We start from the raw sequence: 13,799 nt of genomic DNA, 5'->3' as shown, positions 1-13,799 counted from the left end.
GCCAGCCTGAGGTGACCACATAAAGGGCTAATTGATGGTCTTTGATCAATTTCCTGGAGCTAAAATGACAGAGGACCCAGCTGTTAGAAGAGCTATTCCAAGTTCTCAAGTGGGTTTCCAAATGCTTACCGTATGTTCAGTAAACTTCAGACTAGTTTTTTTATTTTTATATTGTAACCTGATCTTCAGAATGAAAGCTCCATAATCTCTCGATCTCTCTCAGACATGCACACACACGCACACACATACACCCCCCACACCACGCACACACCACGCCCAGATACACACAGGACTTAATATACTTAGAAGCTTCTCTTAGACCTTTACAAGAATATTGTTCTCTATTTCAACTTGAAAACACTGGATAAGGCCAGAAATAATTCCTGGGAGGGCTGAGATTATTTAACTAAGAAGGAGAAAGTTGATTTAAGAGAAACTTCAAATGAAGAGCAAGCCTTGATTAGATAAAAATAGGACTAAAATATGTGTGAGCTAGTCATACGGTGGGGGTTTCCACTTCATGAGGTTCTGTTCAGGGACATCACTCTACCCTGTGTGGTCACAAATCCTGTTGTAACAGGATTCTAAGGTCTACCAAAAATTGTTATGCCAAATATGGGCAGCAGCTGTTCAGTACAAAGGTGATAACAATGACAACCAAAAAAAAAAAAAAATCAGCTTACTGTGTGGCTGGAGAAGCTCAATTAAACATCAGGAATAATGTCCCAACGGTGAGTGATATTCTAGACCAAGCCATGGAACGAAGCAGTGAAATATCTTTTCTGTGAGTCTTTTCAATATATGACAGATATTCATTTGAGATTTCTGGAATCTGAGATTCTCAGGCGTTGAAGGCACTGAAAAAATCAGTAAATTCTGCAGTCATTCAGCAAATATTTGATAAGTCCCTAGTCTACGTCAGGGCCAGGTCCCTGGGGGGTATGCAAGCCTGTGCATGACCCAGTTCTGCCCCCCTGGGAGTGAGGGATGATGCAGATAAACACTAATCACCCCAGGAAAGTTTGCTTCTCATGGGCATGACCAGGTTGTCCTTGACCTGCGGGTGGAAAGATGGGTCGGATTTTGTTTGATGGGAGGTGAAGCAGGTGCCACCAGGCCAAGGCGATGGTGGGAATGTAGACCCAGCCCTAGGAATATACAAGTCAGGTCTAAAGGATAGTGGGTCATGTGGGCTGGAGAAGAGATGTGTGGGGCGAAGTGGGGACAGATGAACTAGGAAAGGTAGTTGTGGGTGGCCTCGAAGGCCAAGCTAAGGAATTTGGACTTTGTTCATGAGCAACCGAATGTTAATTATGACCTTCAAGATGCCAAAGGTCAAAAGGAATGGTTTGACTCACATATGTTTTGAGCCTGGGTGTTGGGTCTCAGGAGGGTCCCCTCTGTGTCCTGGACATCTGGGTGCAGGCACGGGGGGTCCTCTTCAGGAGAAAGGGCAGCTGTGGCACAGGAAGATGCTGCATCCCAGCAGACATGGTTGAAACCCAGCTCAGAAGGCATACCTGAGCAGCATTGCCTTGAAGTGTCATCGATCGATTTCTACTTTATTATGTTTGTAGGTTATAATCTGAATGAGATAATAACCCTCTCTTCTAGAAGCTAAGAGGTCTGTAAACCTCTTGCTATTTTTCTGGTGGTAATACCCTTCCTTGGTATTCTGAGACCAATTTATCTCTGTTATTTTAGATTTTTACCTACACTGTAATTGCTCCCTCTCAGAGGCCTAGTGCTATGTGAAGGCATTTAAAATACTGAAATCCAGGGGTGCCTGGGTGACTCAGTGGGTTGAGTGTCTGACTCTTGATTTCAGCTCAGGTCGTGATCTCAGGGTCGTGGGATTGAGCCCCACATGGGGCTCTGTGCTTAATGCAGAGTCTGCTTGTCCCTCTCCCTCCGCTCCACTCGCCACTCTGGCTCTCTTAAAATAAATAAATAAATAAAATCTTAAAAATACAAAAACAGAGTTGAAATCCTTCCCATATTTCTGGGACAAGAGTAGCAGAGTGGTTAAAGTTGAATTCTTGAGTCAGACTTCCTGGGTTCATAACTTAAAAACATATTGTGGGCATATTACTTACCCTCTTCCGGCCTCCGTTTCTTCATCTGTAAAATGGGCATAATAATGGTACTTTCTACCTGATAGGATTGTGAGAACTAAGTGACCTAATAGATGTCAAGTGATTACAAGCGCCTCACACAGAGTCGAAGCCCATAAATGCTCTCTTCATCAGTTTGCATCCTGTACTTGGGTCAGAGTCAGCCCCTTTTTGGTAACCGCGGGCCTGGCTCCCATCCGGCCTGGGGCTCTGAGTCTCCTCCCATCAGGAACAGCGCTCCCCCCCGCCCCGCCCCTCGCCTGGCTCCTGCTACCTCCTGGCCCTCCGCTCCTCCCTTTGCCTCCGTCCTCAGCAGTACTGGCCTCCACTAGAAATGTGTGCTTGTGCACACTTCAATGCCTTTGCATGGATGTTCCCAGGACTTTCACATCACCCCTCCATCACTCAAACCCAGCCCGGGGGGCCCCCACCGCTGTGAAGACCGCCTGGCTCCCACACTACCCTGCGTCACGCCCCCGCCACCCCGGAGCGTGCACTTGTTCGCTGTCCTAATCCCGGCCCTGCAAACCCTCCGAGGCTCGAGGCGGAGCGGGCAGGCACCTGATACAGATTTGCTCACCTGAACTAAATGGAGCTCAGAAGATTCCAGCCCGTCTTGGAGCTCCAGGCATGTACAAGATGCTGTCTCGGGGACTTTGGTGGGAGTGGGGGAACCCACTGACTCAGTCAGCAGCGTTCCATGATCCTGAGCGGGGAGCGAGGGCCTCCCGGGCCCACAGGTGCAAGGCCCGCGAGGAGCGAAAGAACCGGATGAACCAGCGCACAATCGCGTGGAGCGGGTCACCGCCGAGTGTCAGCGCTGAAGATGGTATGGGGTGAATTCGAGGCTGGGGTCCAGGTAGCAGAGACCTGGATTTGAGAAGAAGGTGGAGGGTGAGGCAGTGTGGGCCGGGCAGTGCCCACAGGATCCCAGAATAAGGACCTTGGAGATGGCCAGAGTCCCCGCGCGGGTCCACAGCCTCCACACCGAGCCAGGGCAGGGGAGGGCTTCGAAGTAAGAATCAGACGGGGAGGACCACCCTCCGTTCTCGGGGAAAGGACCTTCCTGACACCGGTCTTACTCTGCTAGTTGTTAGGTCCTTTTTTAAAAATTTATTTTATTTTTTGAATTTCACTTATTGATTTAGGTTCTTTTAATATGACCCTTCAATAATTATTTAAAGAATGAAGAGCAAGGAAGGAATATATAGAACAAGAAAGATGAGCTATGGACTCAAATGGACACCTGACGCCTGGGTTTGAATCCTGGACCCACTGGCTGCTAGTTCTGTGACTGGGGCATGTTCCCTACCTTCTATAAGACTCTTCTTTATCTGTAGACTGGGGAATGACACATGCTTCATTTTGGGACAAGGTCAGTTTTATTTAAATATAATTTACACACAAGAAAAACTTATCAATTTTAAGTGTTCAATTTGATGAGTTTTGTTTCATATGTCTCATGGTGCAACCACCACCATAATAAAGATATTGAACATACTCACCTTAAAAAGTTTCGTCTGGAGGCACCTGGCTGGCTCATCAGAAGAGCATGTGACTCTTAATCTCAGGGTCATGAGTTCGAGCCCTACATTGGGGGTAGAGATTACTTTAAGAAGTAATTAATTAATTAATTTTTAAAAAGTTTCCTCCTGCCCCTCAGCAGTCAATCCCCTCCTCCCACCCCAGCCCCTGGAAACTAATGATCTGTTTTCTATTATCACGATTTTGCTGTTTCTAGCGTTTCTTAGACATGGAACTGTACAGTATTATAATCTTTATGTCTACTCTTTTTTCCCCCACTTTGCATAACTCTTTTGAAATTCATCCATGTTGTTGCTATTATCCAGAGTTCCTTCCTAGCTGGTCAGAGTACAGTGGTGTTTATAATTAATTGTCATGACCAGTTATAGGTTTCTTGGTTCCTTTTCCCCATCCGCCTGCCCCACATGACCAGACTAAAACAAAAATAAAGTGAACTATTTTATTTTAAAATAAAATGAACTATTTTATTTTAATAGTTCATTCCTTTTTATTGCTGATTTATGAATATTCTGCAACATATTTGTCTATCCACCAGTTGATGGACATGTAATTCCAGTTTTTGTCTATTATGAGTAAAGCCATTATGAACATGTGTATATAAGTCTTTGGGCAGACATATGTTTTCATTTCTCTTGGGTAAACACCTGGGAGTAAAAGTGCTGGGCATATGGCAGGTATAGGTTGAGCTTCATAAAAAAGGGTCAATCTGTTTTCCAAAATGGTGATACCATTTTACATTCTTCCCAGCAAGGTGTGAGAGGGCTAATTGCTCCACATCTTCACCAACATTTGATATTATGTCTTTAAATTTTTTTAAGTTGTGAATTTTAAAATTTTAAATTTGTGATTTGCAAATATTTTCTCCCATTCTGTGGCTTGTCTTTTCATTTTTAAACAATGTGTTTTGAAGAACCAAAGTTGTTAATTTTGATCAAGTCCAGTTTATTAATATTCTTTTTTGTAGTTCATGGTTCCTGTGTCCTAGGTAAGAAATCCTTCCCCCGCTCAAATCACTAAAATTTTTCCTGTGTTCTCTTCTAAAAGTTTTAGAACTTTTTTTTCTCTTACCCTTAGGTCTTATGATCCATTCAGGGTTAATTTTTATGTATAATGTGTGATAAAGGTCAAGATTTTTTTTTTTAACATTTGGATAACAATGGATTTTTTTTTTAACATTTGGATAACAAACGATTTCAGCCCCGTTTTGTGGAAAAGATGATTCTTTCCCCATGGAAATGCCTTGGCTTCTTGGCCAAAAACGAAATAATGGCCATGTATGTGTAAGACTATTTCTGAATTCTCTAGTCTGTTCTAGGATCTATGTACCTATCTTCATCAATACCACTTTCTCTTCATTGCTGTAGAGTTATAACACATCTTGAAATCAGGTAGTATAACTCAAACGTTCTTCTTTTTTAAAATTGCTTTGCATATGCTAACTTCTTTGCATTTCCATGTATATTCTAGAAGCAGCTTGTCAATTTCTATAAAATCCCTGCTAGGATTTTGATTGAAATTGTGTTGAACTTTTATATCAATTTGAGGAGACTTGACATCTTAACAATACTGAATCTTCTGACCCATGAACATGGTATATGTATTCTTTAATTTCTCTCAGTAAGGTTTCGTGATTTTCAGTGTACATGACTTGTGCATGTTTTATGAAGTTTACAACAAAATATAACATTTTAATGTTATTACATATGGCATCTTTATAATTTCAGTTTATGATTGTATTTAGGAATACAAATAATTTTTCTACATTGTTGTATTATGCTGTGATCTTGCTAAATTCACTTTTTAGCTATTAACTTTTTTCTAGATTCCTTAGGATTTTCTGCATCAAAAATTATGTCTTCTGTGAATAAGACAGTTTTACTTCATTTCCAATCTGTATGTCATTTCTTTTCTCGCCTTATTGAACTGACTAGCACCACCAATACAAGGTTGAATAGCAGTGATTAAAAAACATCCTTGATTTGTTTCCAATCTTGGGCATACAATCTTTCACCATTAAGTATAATTTGTTGGGTTTTTTCATAGACACTCATTATTAGATTGAGGAAATTTTCTTCTATTTCTAGTTTTTTTTTTAAAGTTTTTAAAAATCATGAATTGGTGTTGAATTTTGCCAAATGATTTTAGCTCATCTATTGGTAGGATCCCATGGATTTTCATTTTTAGTCAGTTAATGTGGTGAATTGCATTGATGTTTTTATTGTTTTAAACTGAATTTTCCTTCTTGGAACAAACTCTACATAGTTACGATGTATTCTCTTTCTTCTGTATATTGCTAGATTTGATTTGTTAAGCACTTTTGCATCTGTGTTCATGACAGATTTGTCTATACCTTGTAATGTTTGTGGTTTGGTATCAGCTTTGTCTCCTCATTTATGAAAGCCATTGGATTCCACCTGGGATTCCCCCACAGTGGCCTGCAAACTCTCTCAAGGCATTACACTGGGGCAATTATAGGACTCATCTTATTCATTTCCAGTTTCACAGGACCACTGTCCTTCATTTAGCATCATACTCTAGGTGGTCTTGGGTTCTCCAGAGCACTTTTTAACCATCTAACTTGTCCCCATGTACTTTCTATGTTTGCCTCTATCAGCTCTCTCCTGCGGTAGAACACAAGCTCTTCACCATTCTTTGTCCAGCACCCAGGACAGTTCATGGCACATAACAGACACGTAACACAATATATTGTTTATGGAATGAGCAAATGAATATTTTGTGTTGTTGTACTCTGTTGTTTTATCATTTATTTTTTTCTCTTATGCTTTATCTCCCAAACTAGAGCCATAGTTTCTTGAAGACACCTCTCTGATCATCAATTCAGGATTATTATGAAGATTAAATTAAATTACACATGTAAGGGTCTAACCCAGAGTTTGGTTTATACAGATGCTCAAAAGATGTCAAGTGCTTGTTTACTAATTTATACTTTCTTCTATTCATTTAATAAAGGTTTACTTGCCAGCCACCATGAACAGATTTTGCAAGGCAAGGTCCTTAGAGAAGCATGACATCTGAGACACTAACTGAGGTATATCATCAGTGTAGCTCATGAAATGGCCATATTTTAAACTCTACAGTTCCGCAGGGAAGTGGTGGTATTTTTGCCACAGCCCACATCAAAGTCCAGATGGAGTGAGGGAGGGATGGAAATGGAGCCCCATAACCCCCAGGAACTCTTAAGATTTCATCTCCTAAGTAGTATCGTCCATCTGTTTCTGTAACTTCCTTAGCAACTTAACAAGTAAATCCTTAAATAGTAACTGCCAGCAATATTTCGGGGTGTTTTGTATTTCTTATTAGGTATAAGAGCCATGAAGGTAGCCCCTTATAAACTGTTCTGCTACTAGAGATATCCGTTGAGCTTCTCTGCTAGACCCACACGCCCTTTCAATCTGTCTCTAAGGGGAGGTTTCTACTTGGTTACAATGAGCCAGCACTCACAAGTCCTGCATATGGACATCCATTGTTTCTGCCAATCCAGCATCCAACACCCCTTCTTGAGGCAGCAGCTCCCTGGTGTTCCCTGGGACCCTTCCCAGGCTCAGACTCATGATTAGGGTGAGGATGGTGCCCCTCGGATGATGACTTATTTAGCAAATCATTCTGAGAAGCACATATCTTTTTTTTTTTTTAAGATTTTTTATTCATTTGACAGAGGGAGACAGCGAGAGAGGGAACACAAGCAGGAGGAGTGGGAGAGGGAGAAGCAGGCTTCCCGCTGAGCAGGGAGCCCGATGCGGGGCTCGATCCCAGGACCCTGGGATCATGACCTGAGCCGAAGGCAGACGCTTAACGACTGAGCCACCCAGGTGCCCCTCTTTTTTTTAATATATAAAAATAACGTTTGTTCTTGCAACTTTGGTCTCCTGGATGGTTCTTTCTTTGAAGAGTTTTCTTAAAACGTACAGAGAAAACATTTTGTTATATATTGTAGTCTGATTAGAAATGTGTTGGTCAGGGCGCCTGGGTGGCTCAGTTGGTTAAGCGACTGCCTTCAGTTCAGGTCATGATCCCGGAGTCCCGGGATCGAGTCCCGCATGGGCTCCCTGCTCAGCGGGGAGTCTGCTTCTCCCTCTGACCCTCCCCCCCCATGCTCTCTCTCTCTCTCTCAAATAAATAAATAAATAAAATCTTAAAAAAAAAAAAAAGAAATGTGTTGGTCAGACCTGAAGATATGATGAGTGTGTTCACACATCAAATAGATTTCTTATCTTAGATCATGTTTTTCAAATCAGGTCTTTTTCATTTTCTTTTATTGTTATTTTAAATATGACTCAAATTTCAGTCACCACCAGAGTAGTCACTGCTGCTTATTATTCAAACTCCCAGTAGCTGGACTCCAAACCTCAGAAAATGTGCCTTCTTACATTGTTGACCATGACGAAATGACATCAGCAGATTGGAATAGGAGCCTTCGTGTTCTTTATTTTGGTTCTTAGGCTCCATTAGCAGGTGCCCTGTACCTGCAAAATCCAGATATGACAACCACAGATATTTTCAGATTTTTCAGTCCTGATTTCTAAAATGTCCCTTTGTGGGTCACCTGAGTGGCTCAGATGGTTGGGCATCTGCCTTCGGATTGGGTGATGATCCCAGGGTCCTGGGATCGAGGCCCGCATCGGGCTCCTGGCTCAGCAGGGAGCCTGCTTCTCCCTCTGCCTCTGCCTCTCCCCCTGCTCATGCTCTCTCTCTCTCTCTCTCTCTATCTATCTATCTCTGTGTCTCAAATGAATAAATAAAATCTTTAAAAAATAAAATAAAATAACATGTCCCTTTGTCCACAACCATATCTACTTGGCCAGTTGTCTTTACTTTTGGGTTGTGATCTGAAATCACTGTAAGAATAGAGCCCTTGTTTTCATCACCCAAAGTCTCGGCTCCTTCACCCCACTTCCCCTACTCCTTGTCCCTCTTGTTCTTCCTGCTTCTGGAATGTGAGTCTTGGGCTTTCAGCCATTCCCTCGGCAAACTGATGACCTTTGCTCCAGATGACCATTGTCGTAAACAGTGTTGTGCTTCTTGATCCTCTTGGGTCCCCTAAAAAATATTATTTTGATGTGTTTAACTGCACAAAGACACAGCACTGCAAGCGCTCAGGAGTTCCCATCTCCTTCTCCACAGTCTCAAGGCCATTAGCCACCGACTGCCTGTGGAGGAGCACGAACACCCAGCTCAGGCTGGGCCAGCTCTGAGGCCTTCCCCACCCGCATGGTTCCCCTGAGGGGTGAGGCTGAAGCTGAGCTTCGCCGAGCCTTCTGTCTGAGATCTCACCCTTGCTTGGTGTCACAGGTTGAATTTGCCTTCACCCCTACCGCTCAGCTCACATGCTGAAGTCCTGACCGCCAGGCTCTTAGAATGTGACCTTGTTTGGAAATATGGTAGTTACAGATATAATTAATTAAGATGAGGTTATACTGGAGTAGGGTGGGCCCTAATCCAATATGACTTGCATCCTTATATAAAGGGGAAATTCGGACACAGAGACATACACACGTGCAGAATATCATGTGAATGTGAAGGCAGAGATGGGGGCGAAGCATCTACAAGCCAAGAAAGACCAAAGATTTCCAGCAAACCACCAGAAGCTGGGAGAGAGGCGTGGATTCTTCCTCACAGCCCCCAGAAGGAACAAACCCAGCTAAGACCTTGGACTTCTAGCCTCCAGATCTGTCAGACTACATCTCCGTTATACAAGCCACCCAGATTGCAGTACTTCGTAATGGCAGCCCTGGGAGACCAATACACTTGGCTTCATACCTTTCCCTGTCCCACTTCCCACTCCCTTACTGGTCTTTTCTGGGAGAACTTCCATGATCTAACCACTTGCCCATGAATTCTCATCTCCGGGCCTGCTTCCTGGGAACCTTGGACAGATACCAGACTCCAGATGTCTCTCGCCAGCCTGGATCTCTCCCAAGCTAGACAGCGGAGCCAACTGCCCACTGGACACCTGCACCTGGACATCCCTCAGATATTTTAAACTGAATGTGACAAAATCAGGCTCGCCACTTCTGATGTCTCTGTGCAACCCAACCGTGCTCCTCTCAAGTGCAATGACGCCGTCAAGCTTCAAATGGCTTGTGTCAAAAATTTGAAAACTCCTGTTGCCCACTTTTCCTCTCCCGCTCCCTTAGAGCTCGTCGTTGCCCAGAGCCTGTCAGATTCCCCCTCAGCTCCCAGGTCTGCCCTCCTGACTCCATTCTTCCCTGCTACTGCCCAGGCTTCTCCTTCGTTTATCTGTCTGGGACGATGGCACTAGTCTTCTTGCGCCCAGTCTTCCCTCTCCTGTCGCCCATAGGACTGCCAGAATATTTCCATGACAGAAACCAATGATGTTACTCTTTCTCCTAAAACTTGTCTGTGTCTCTCTATCACCAACAGATGAGACCCAAACTCCTTGGCATGGTGAGCCTAGCTCCTGCCTCACATGGCGTCTTCCTTACGGGCCTCACCGAACCACCAGGAGTTCCTTGGGTGTGTTTGCCATGCGCTCTCTTGCCTCCTGCTCTACCCCCTGTTTTAAGTCTAGAGCCATCTCTCCCCCCTCCCTCCCCCCCCACTTCATCCTGTGGCTGGCTAATTCTCATTCGCCCTCCAATCTCTTCTGAAGCTTGACCAGCTCTGTGGAGCCACCTAGCCACTCCACCCACCACCTCTGCCATGCCCTGGATGTCTTGGCCACAAGGATGTTGCCCATAACACTGGACTGTAATTGTTCACTCTTCTCACTGGACTGTGAGCTCGGTGAGGAGCAAAGGCGAGAACAAAGCCAGAGCCCAAGCGAGGAAGCTGGGCGGAGTCTAGAGGAAGCTTTTCCAAACCTTCTTTGTTATTCTACCAGCAGTGTTTTCTTTGATAGCATGTTCCTGAACACCGTAAGTCCAAAATTAGCCTCATCTCCATCCCACCTCTCCATTCCTCGATTGGTGCCACCCTTTCCCAGGACAGGCAGACAATCATGTCTGTTACTCTGGTAGCAAGGGAAAGACAAGCTTCCTTCTAAGGCTTTAGGGGTTTATGATCATCCTCTTGAGTAAAGGAGGAGGGTGAAATCAGAGCTCAGGAAGGTGATAGTAAGCTCATCTTTGGGCCTATTAGTCTTTTTGTTTTCCACCTCTTGTCTCTTGTTTTAATGTAAAGATTTCCATCCTTGAAGGAATGAGAAGTCATTTGGACTTTGAGATTAGAATGCAGGTAATGAGTATCCTCAATGCACTCCTTGCATAAAACACATTTGATTTTATCCTTTCTGAGTTTACACTGGAAAGTTTGTGCTCTGGGACTCATTTCATTTGGTAAGCATTCACTGAGCACCTACTAAGTGCCAGGCACTGGGCTAGATTCTGGGGATGCAGAATTGACTAAGAAATGGTATGTCTTCACCAGCAGACACAAGCATACTAAAGAGAACATGGTGTGGCTGGCAGATGGCTAGCGGTTCCCCAATCTTTCCTCTTTCCTTCTTCACAGTCACAGAGTTTTCTTAGCCCTGTTGAGCACCTGGGGCAGATAGTGAGAGGGGGTTGGGACTCTGAGAGGCGAGAAGAAAAGAGTGACAGTGGTGGTGGGTGGGGCTGGGGCTGGGGCTAGTTCTCAAGAGCAGAGAGGAAGGAAACTTTGCAGCCATAACATGGGACCCAGACTTCAGAAATGAATACTGGCTTTTTGTTAAATGATTCTTTTGGGGGTCTATTGAGATGATTCTATGGCTTTTCTTTGTTAAGTTCTTAATAAAGTGAATTACATTAATGTTTGAATATTAAACCCATCTTGCACATATGGGATAAACCCCATTTGGTCATGATTTATGCATTGTTGGATTTGAATTGATAAAATTTTATTTAGAATTTTTACAGCTGTATTTATGATAGATTTTGGTCTGTAGGGGCATCTGGGTGGCTCAGTCAGTTAAGCGTCTGCCTTGGACTCCCGTCATGATCCCAGGGTCCTGGGATCGAGTCCTACGTCTGGTTCCCTGCTCCGTGGGGAACCTGCTTCTCCCTCTGCCTGCCATTCCCCCTCTTTGTGCTCTCTCTCTCTGTCAAATAAATAAATAAAACCTTAAATAAAAAAAAGATTTTGGTCTGTAGTTTTCTTATAAAGTCTTTGATTTTGGAGTCAGGGTGATATTGACTTCATAAAATGAGTTGGGAAGCCTTGGATTTCCTGGAAGATTTGGTGTTGATTTGGTATTATTTCTTCCTTACGTGTTTGATAGAATTCACTGATGAAGCATGTGGGGCAGGAAGTTTCTTTGTGGGAAGGTTTTTAACTACAAATTTAATTTCTTTAGGGCTATTCAGGTTCTCTATGTCTTCCTGAGTGAGCCCTGTTAGTTTGTATTTTTCAGGGAATTTGTCCATTTCATGTAAATTGTCAAGTTTATTGACATAAAGTTGTTCATATCATCCCATTATTATTTTGTGAATAGCTGCAGGATCTGTAGCAATGTTGCCTCTCTCATTCCTGATATAGGTAATTTGTGTTTTTTTCCTCTTTTCTTTCTGATCAGTTTGGCTAGAGATTTATCAATTTTATTGATCTCAAAATTTTTGACTTCATCAGTTTTTCTCTATTATTTTTCTGGGGTTTTTTTTTCCTTTCATTGATTTTTATTCTCATCTTTATTATTATTTCCCCCTTCTCCATACTTTGGATTTCACTTACTTTTCTTTTTCTGGCTTCTTAAAATGAAAGCTGAAGTCCTTTCTTCTTTCCTAATAAAAGTATTTGGTGCTATGAGATTCCTCTTAAGTATTTCTTTAGCAGAATCCCACAAATTTTGTGTTTTCATTTTCATTAGGTTCTATTTTGCCTTTTGATTTCTTCCTTGACTCATGAGTTAATCAAAGTGTATTATTTCATTTCCACATCCCTGGGATTTCAGAGATCTTTTTATTACTGATTTCTAATTTAATTTCATCATTGTGAGAAGACATAATTTGTATAACTTGAATCCCTTTAATACTTATTGAGTCTTATTTTGTTGCCCAGAATATGGTCTAGTCTTGTAAGTGTTCTATATGCACTTGAAAAGAATGTGTGTCCTACTGTTGTTGGGGGTTCTCTGTCAGGGCAAGTATGTTGCTAGTATTGTTCAAACTTTCTATATCATCACTGGTTTGCTGACTACTTGTCCTATCAGTTATTGGGGGGGCGGTATTTACCGTAATTGTGGATTTATTACTCCTGGAAGTTCAATCAGGTTTTGCTTTGTGTATTTTGGATCTCTGTCATTAGGTACATAAATATTAGGGTTTTTAGGTCCTCTTGATGAGGTGAACCCTTTGTCATTAAGAAATTGCCTTTTTAAAATTCCTGGTGATATTCTTTGCTCTGAAACATACTCTGTCTAATATTAATATAGCTACTCCAACTTTCTTTTGATTAGGGTTAGCATTGTCTGGCTTTCCCCATCCTTTTACTTTTAACCCATTTGTGTCTTTATATTTCAAGTATATTTATGAAAAACACTATATAGTCGGGTCTTCCCTTCTAATGCAATCTGACAGTCTCTGCACTTATTTAGACAACTTACATGTAACACGATTATTGATATTGTTTGTTTAAATCTACCATGTTACCGTTTGTTGTCTAGTTTTACCATTCTTCTCTTTTTCCTCTCTTACTGCCTTCTTTTGGATTACTTAAATATTTTTAATGATTCCATATGTCCTTTTTTGGCTTATTAACCATAATTCTTTGTTTTCTTTTATTAGTGGTTGTGTTAGGAGTTAGAGTATATATTTTAATTTATCAGTCTACCTTCCAGTGATAACATACCAATTCATATATAACACACAGACCTTCCAGTAGTGTATTTTCATTTCTCTCCTCCAGACCTTTGTGCATCTAGCACAAGCCTGAGAAGTGATTCTTTATTTCAATTTATTGATTATTATAATATTATTATTAATATGACAATAGCTGACATATATTGAGCACTTTGTATAGGCTAGGCACTAGGGTAAATGCTTTACATGTATAAGCTCATTCTCATTTGGGAACTTGTTTCATCCAAGTAATCTCAGAGTGGCATCTCCCTGTTACAAGATATATAAACAACATTTCCGAGCACTCACTCTTTGCCCAGCACTGTTCCAGCTGCCTGCAATTGCA

At 42.2% G+C, this 13,799-nt stretch overlaps 1 pseudogene; it reads left to right on the top strand.

Annotated features, from left to right (window-relative positions):
- The first annotated feature begins 2,744 nt into the window (after positions 1-2,744).
- The window catches only part of LOC114215266 (small ribosomal subunit protein uS19 pseudogene), a 111,315-nt pseudogene continuing 100,260 nt past the window's right edge, over positions 2,745-13,799 (top strand).

Source organism: Eumetopias jubatus, unplaced genomic scaffold (assembly GCF_037043125.1).
Source record: "Eumetopias jubatus isolate StellerSeaLion01/CBP00866 unplaced genomic scaffold, mEumJub1_p1.0 scaffold_4, whole genome shotgun sequence".
Lineage (NCBI taxonomy): Eukaryota > Metazoa > Chordata > Mammalia > Carnivora > Otariidae > Eumetopias > Eumetopias jubatus.
Note: the sequence above shows the minus strand (reverse complement) of the source record. Positions and strands in the feature narration are given on the sequence as shown.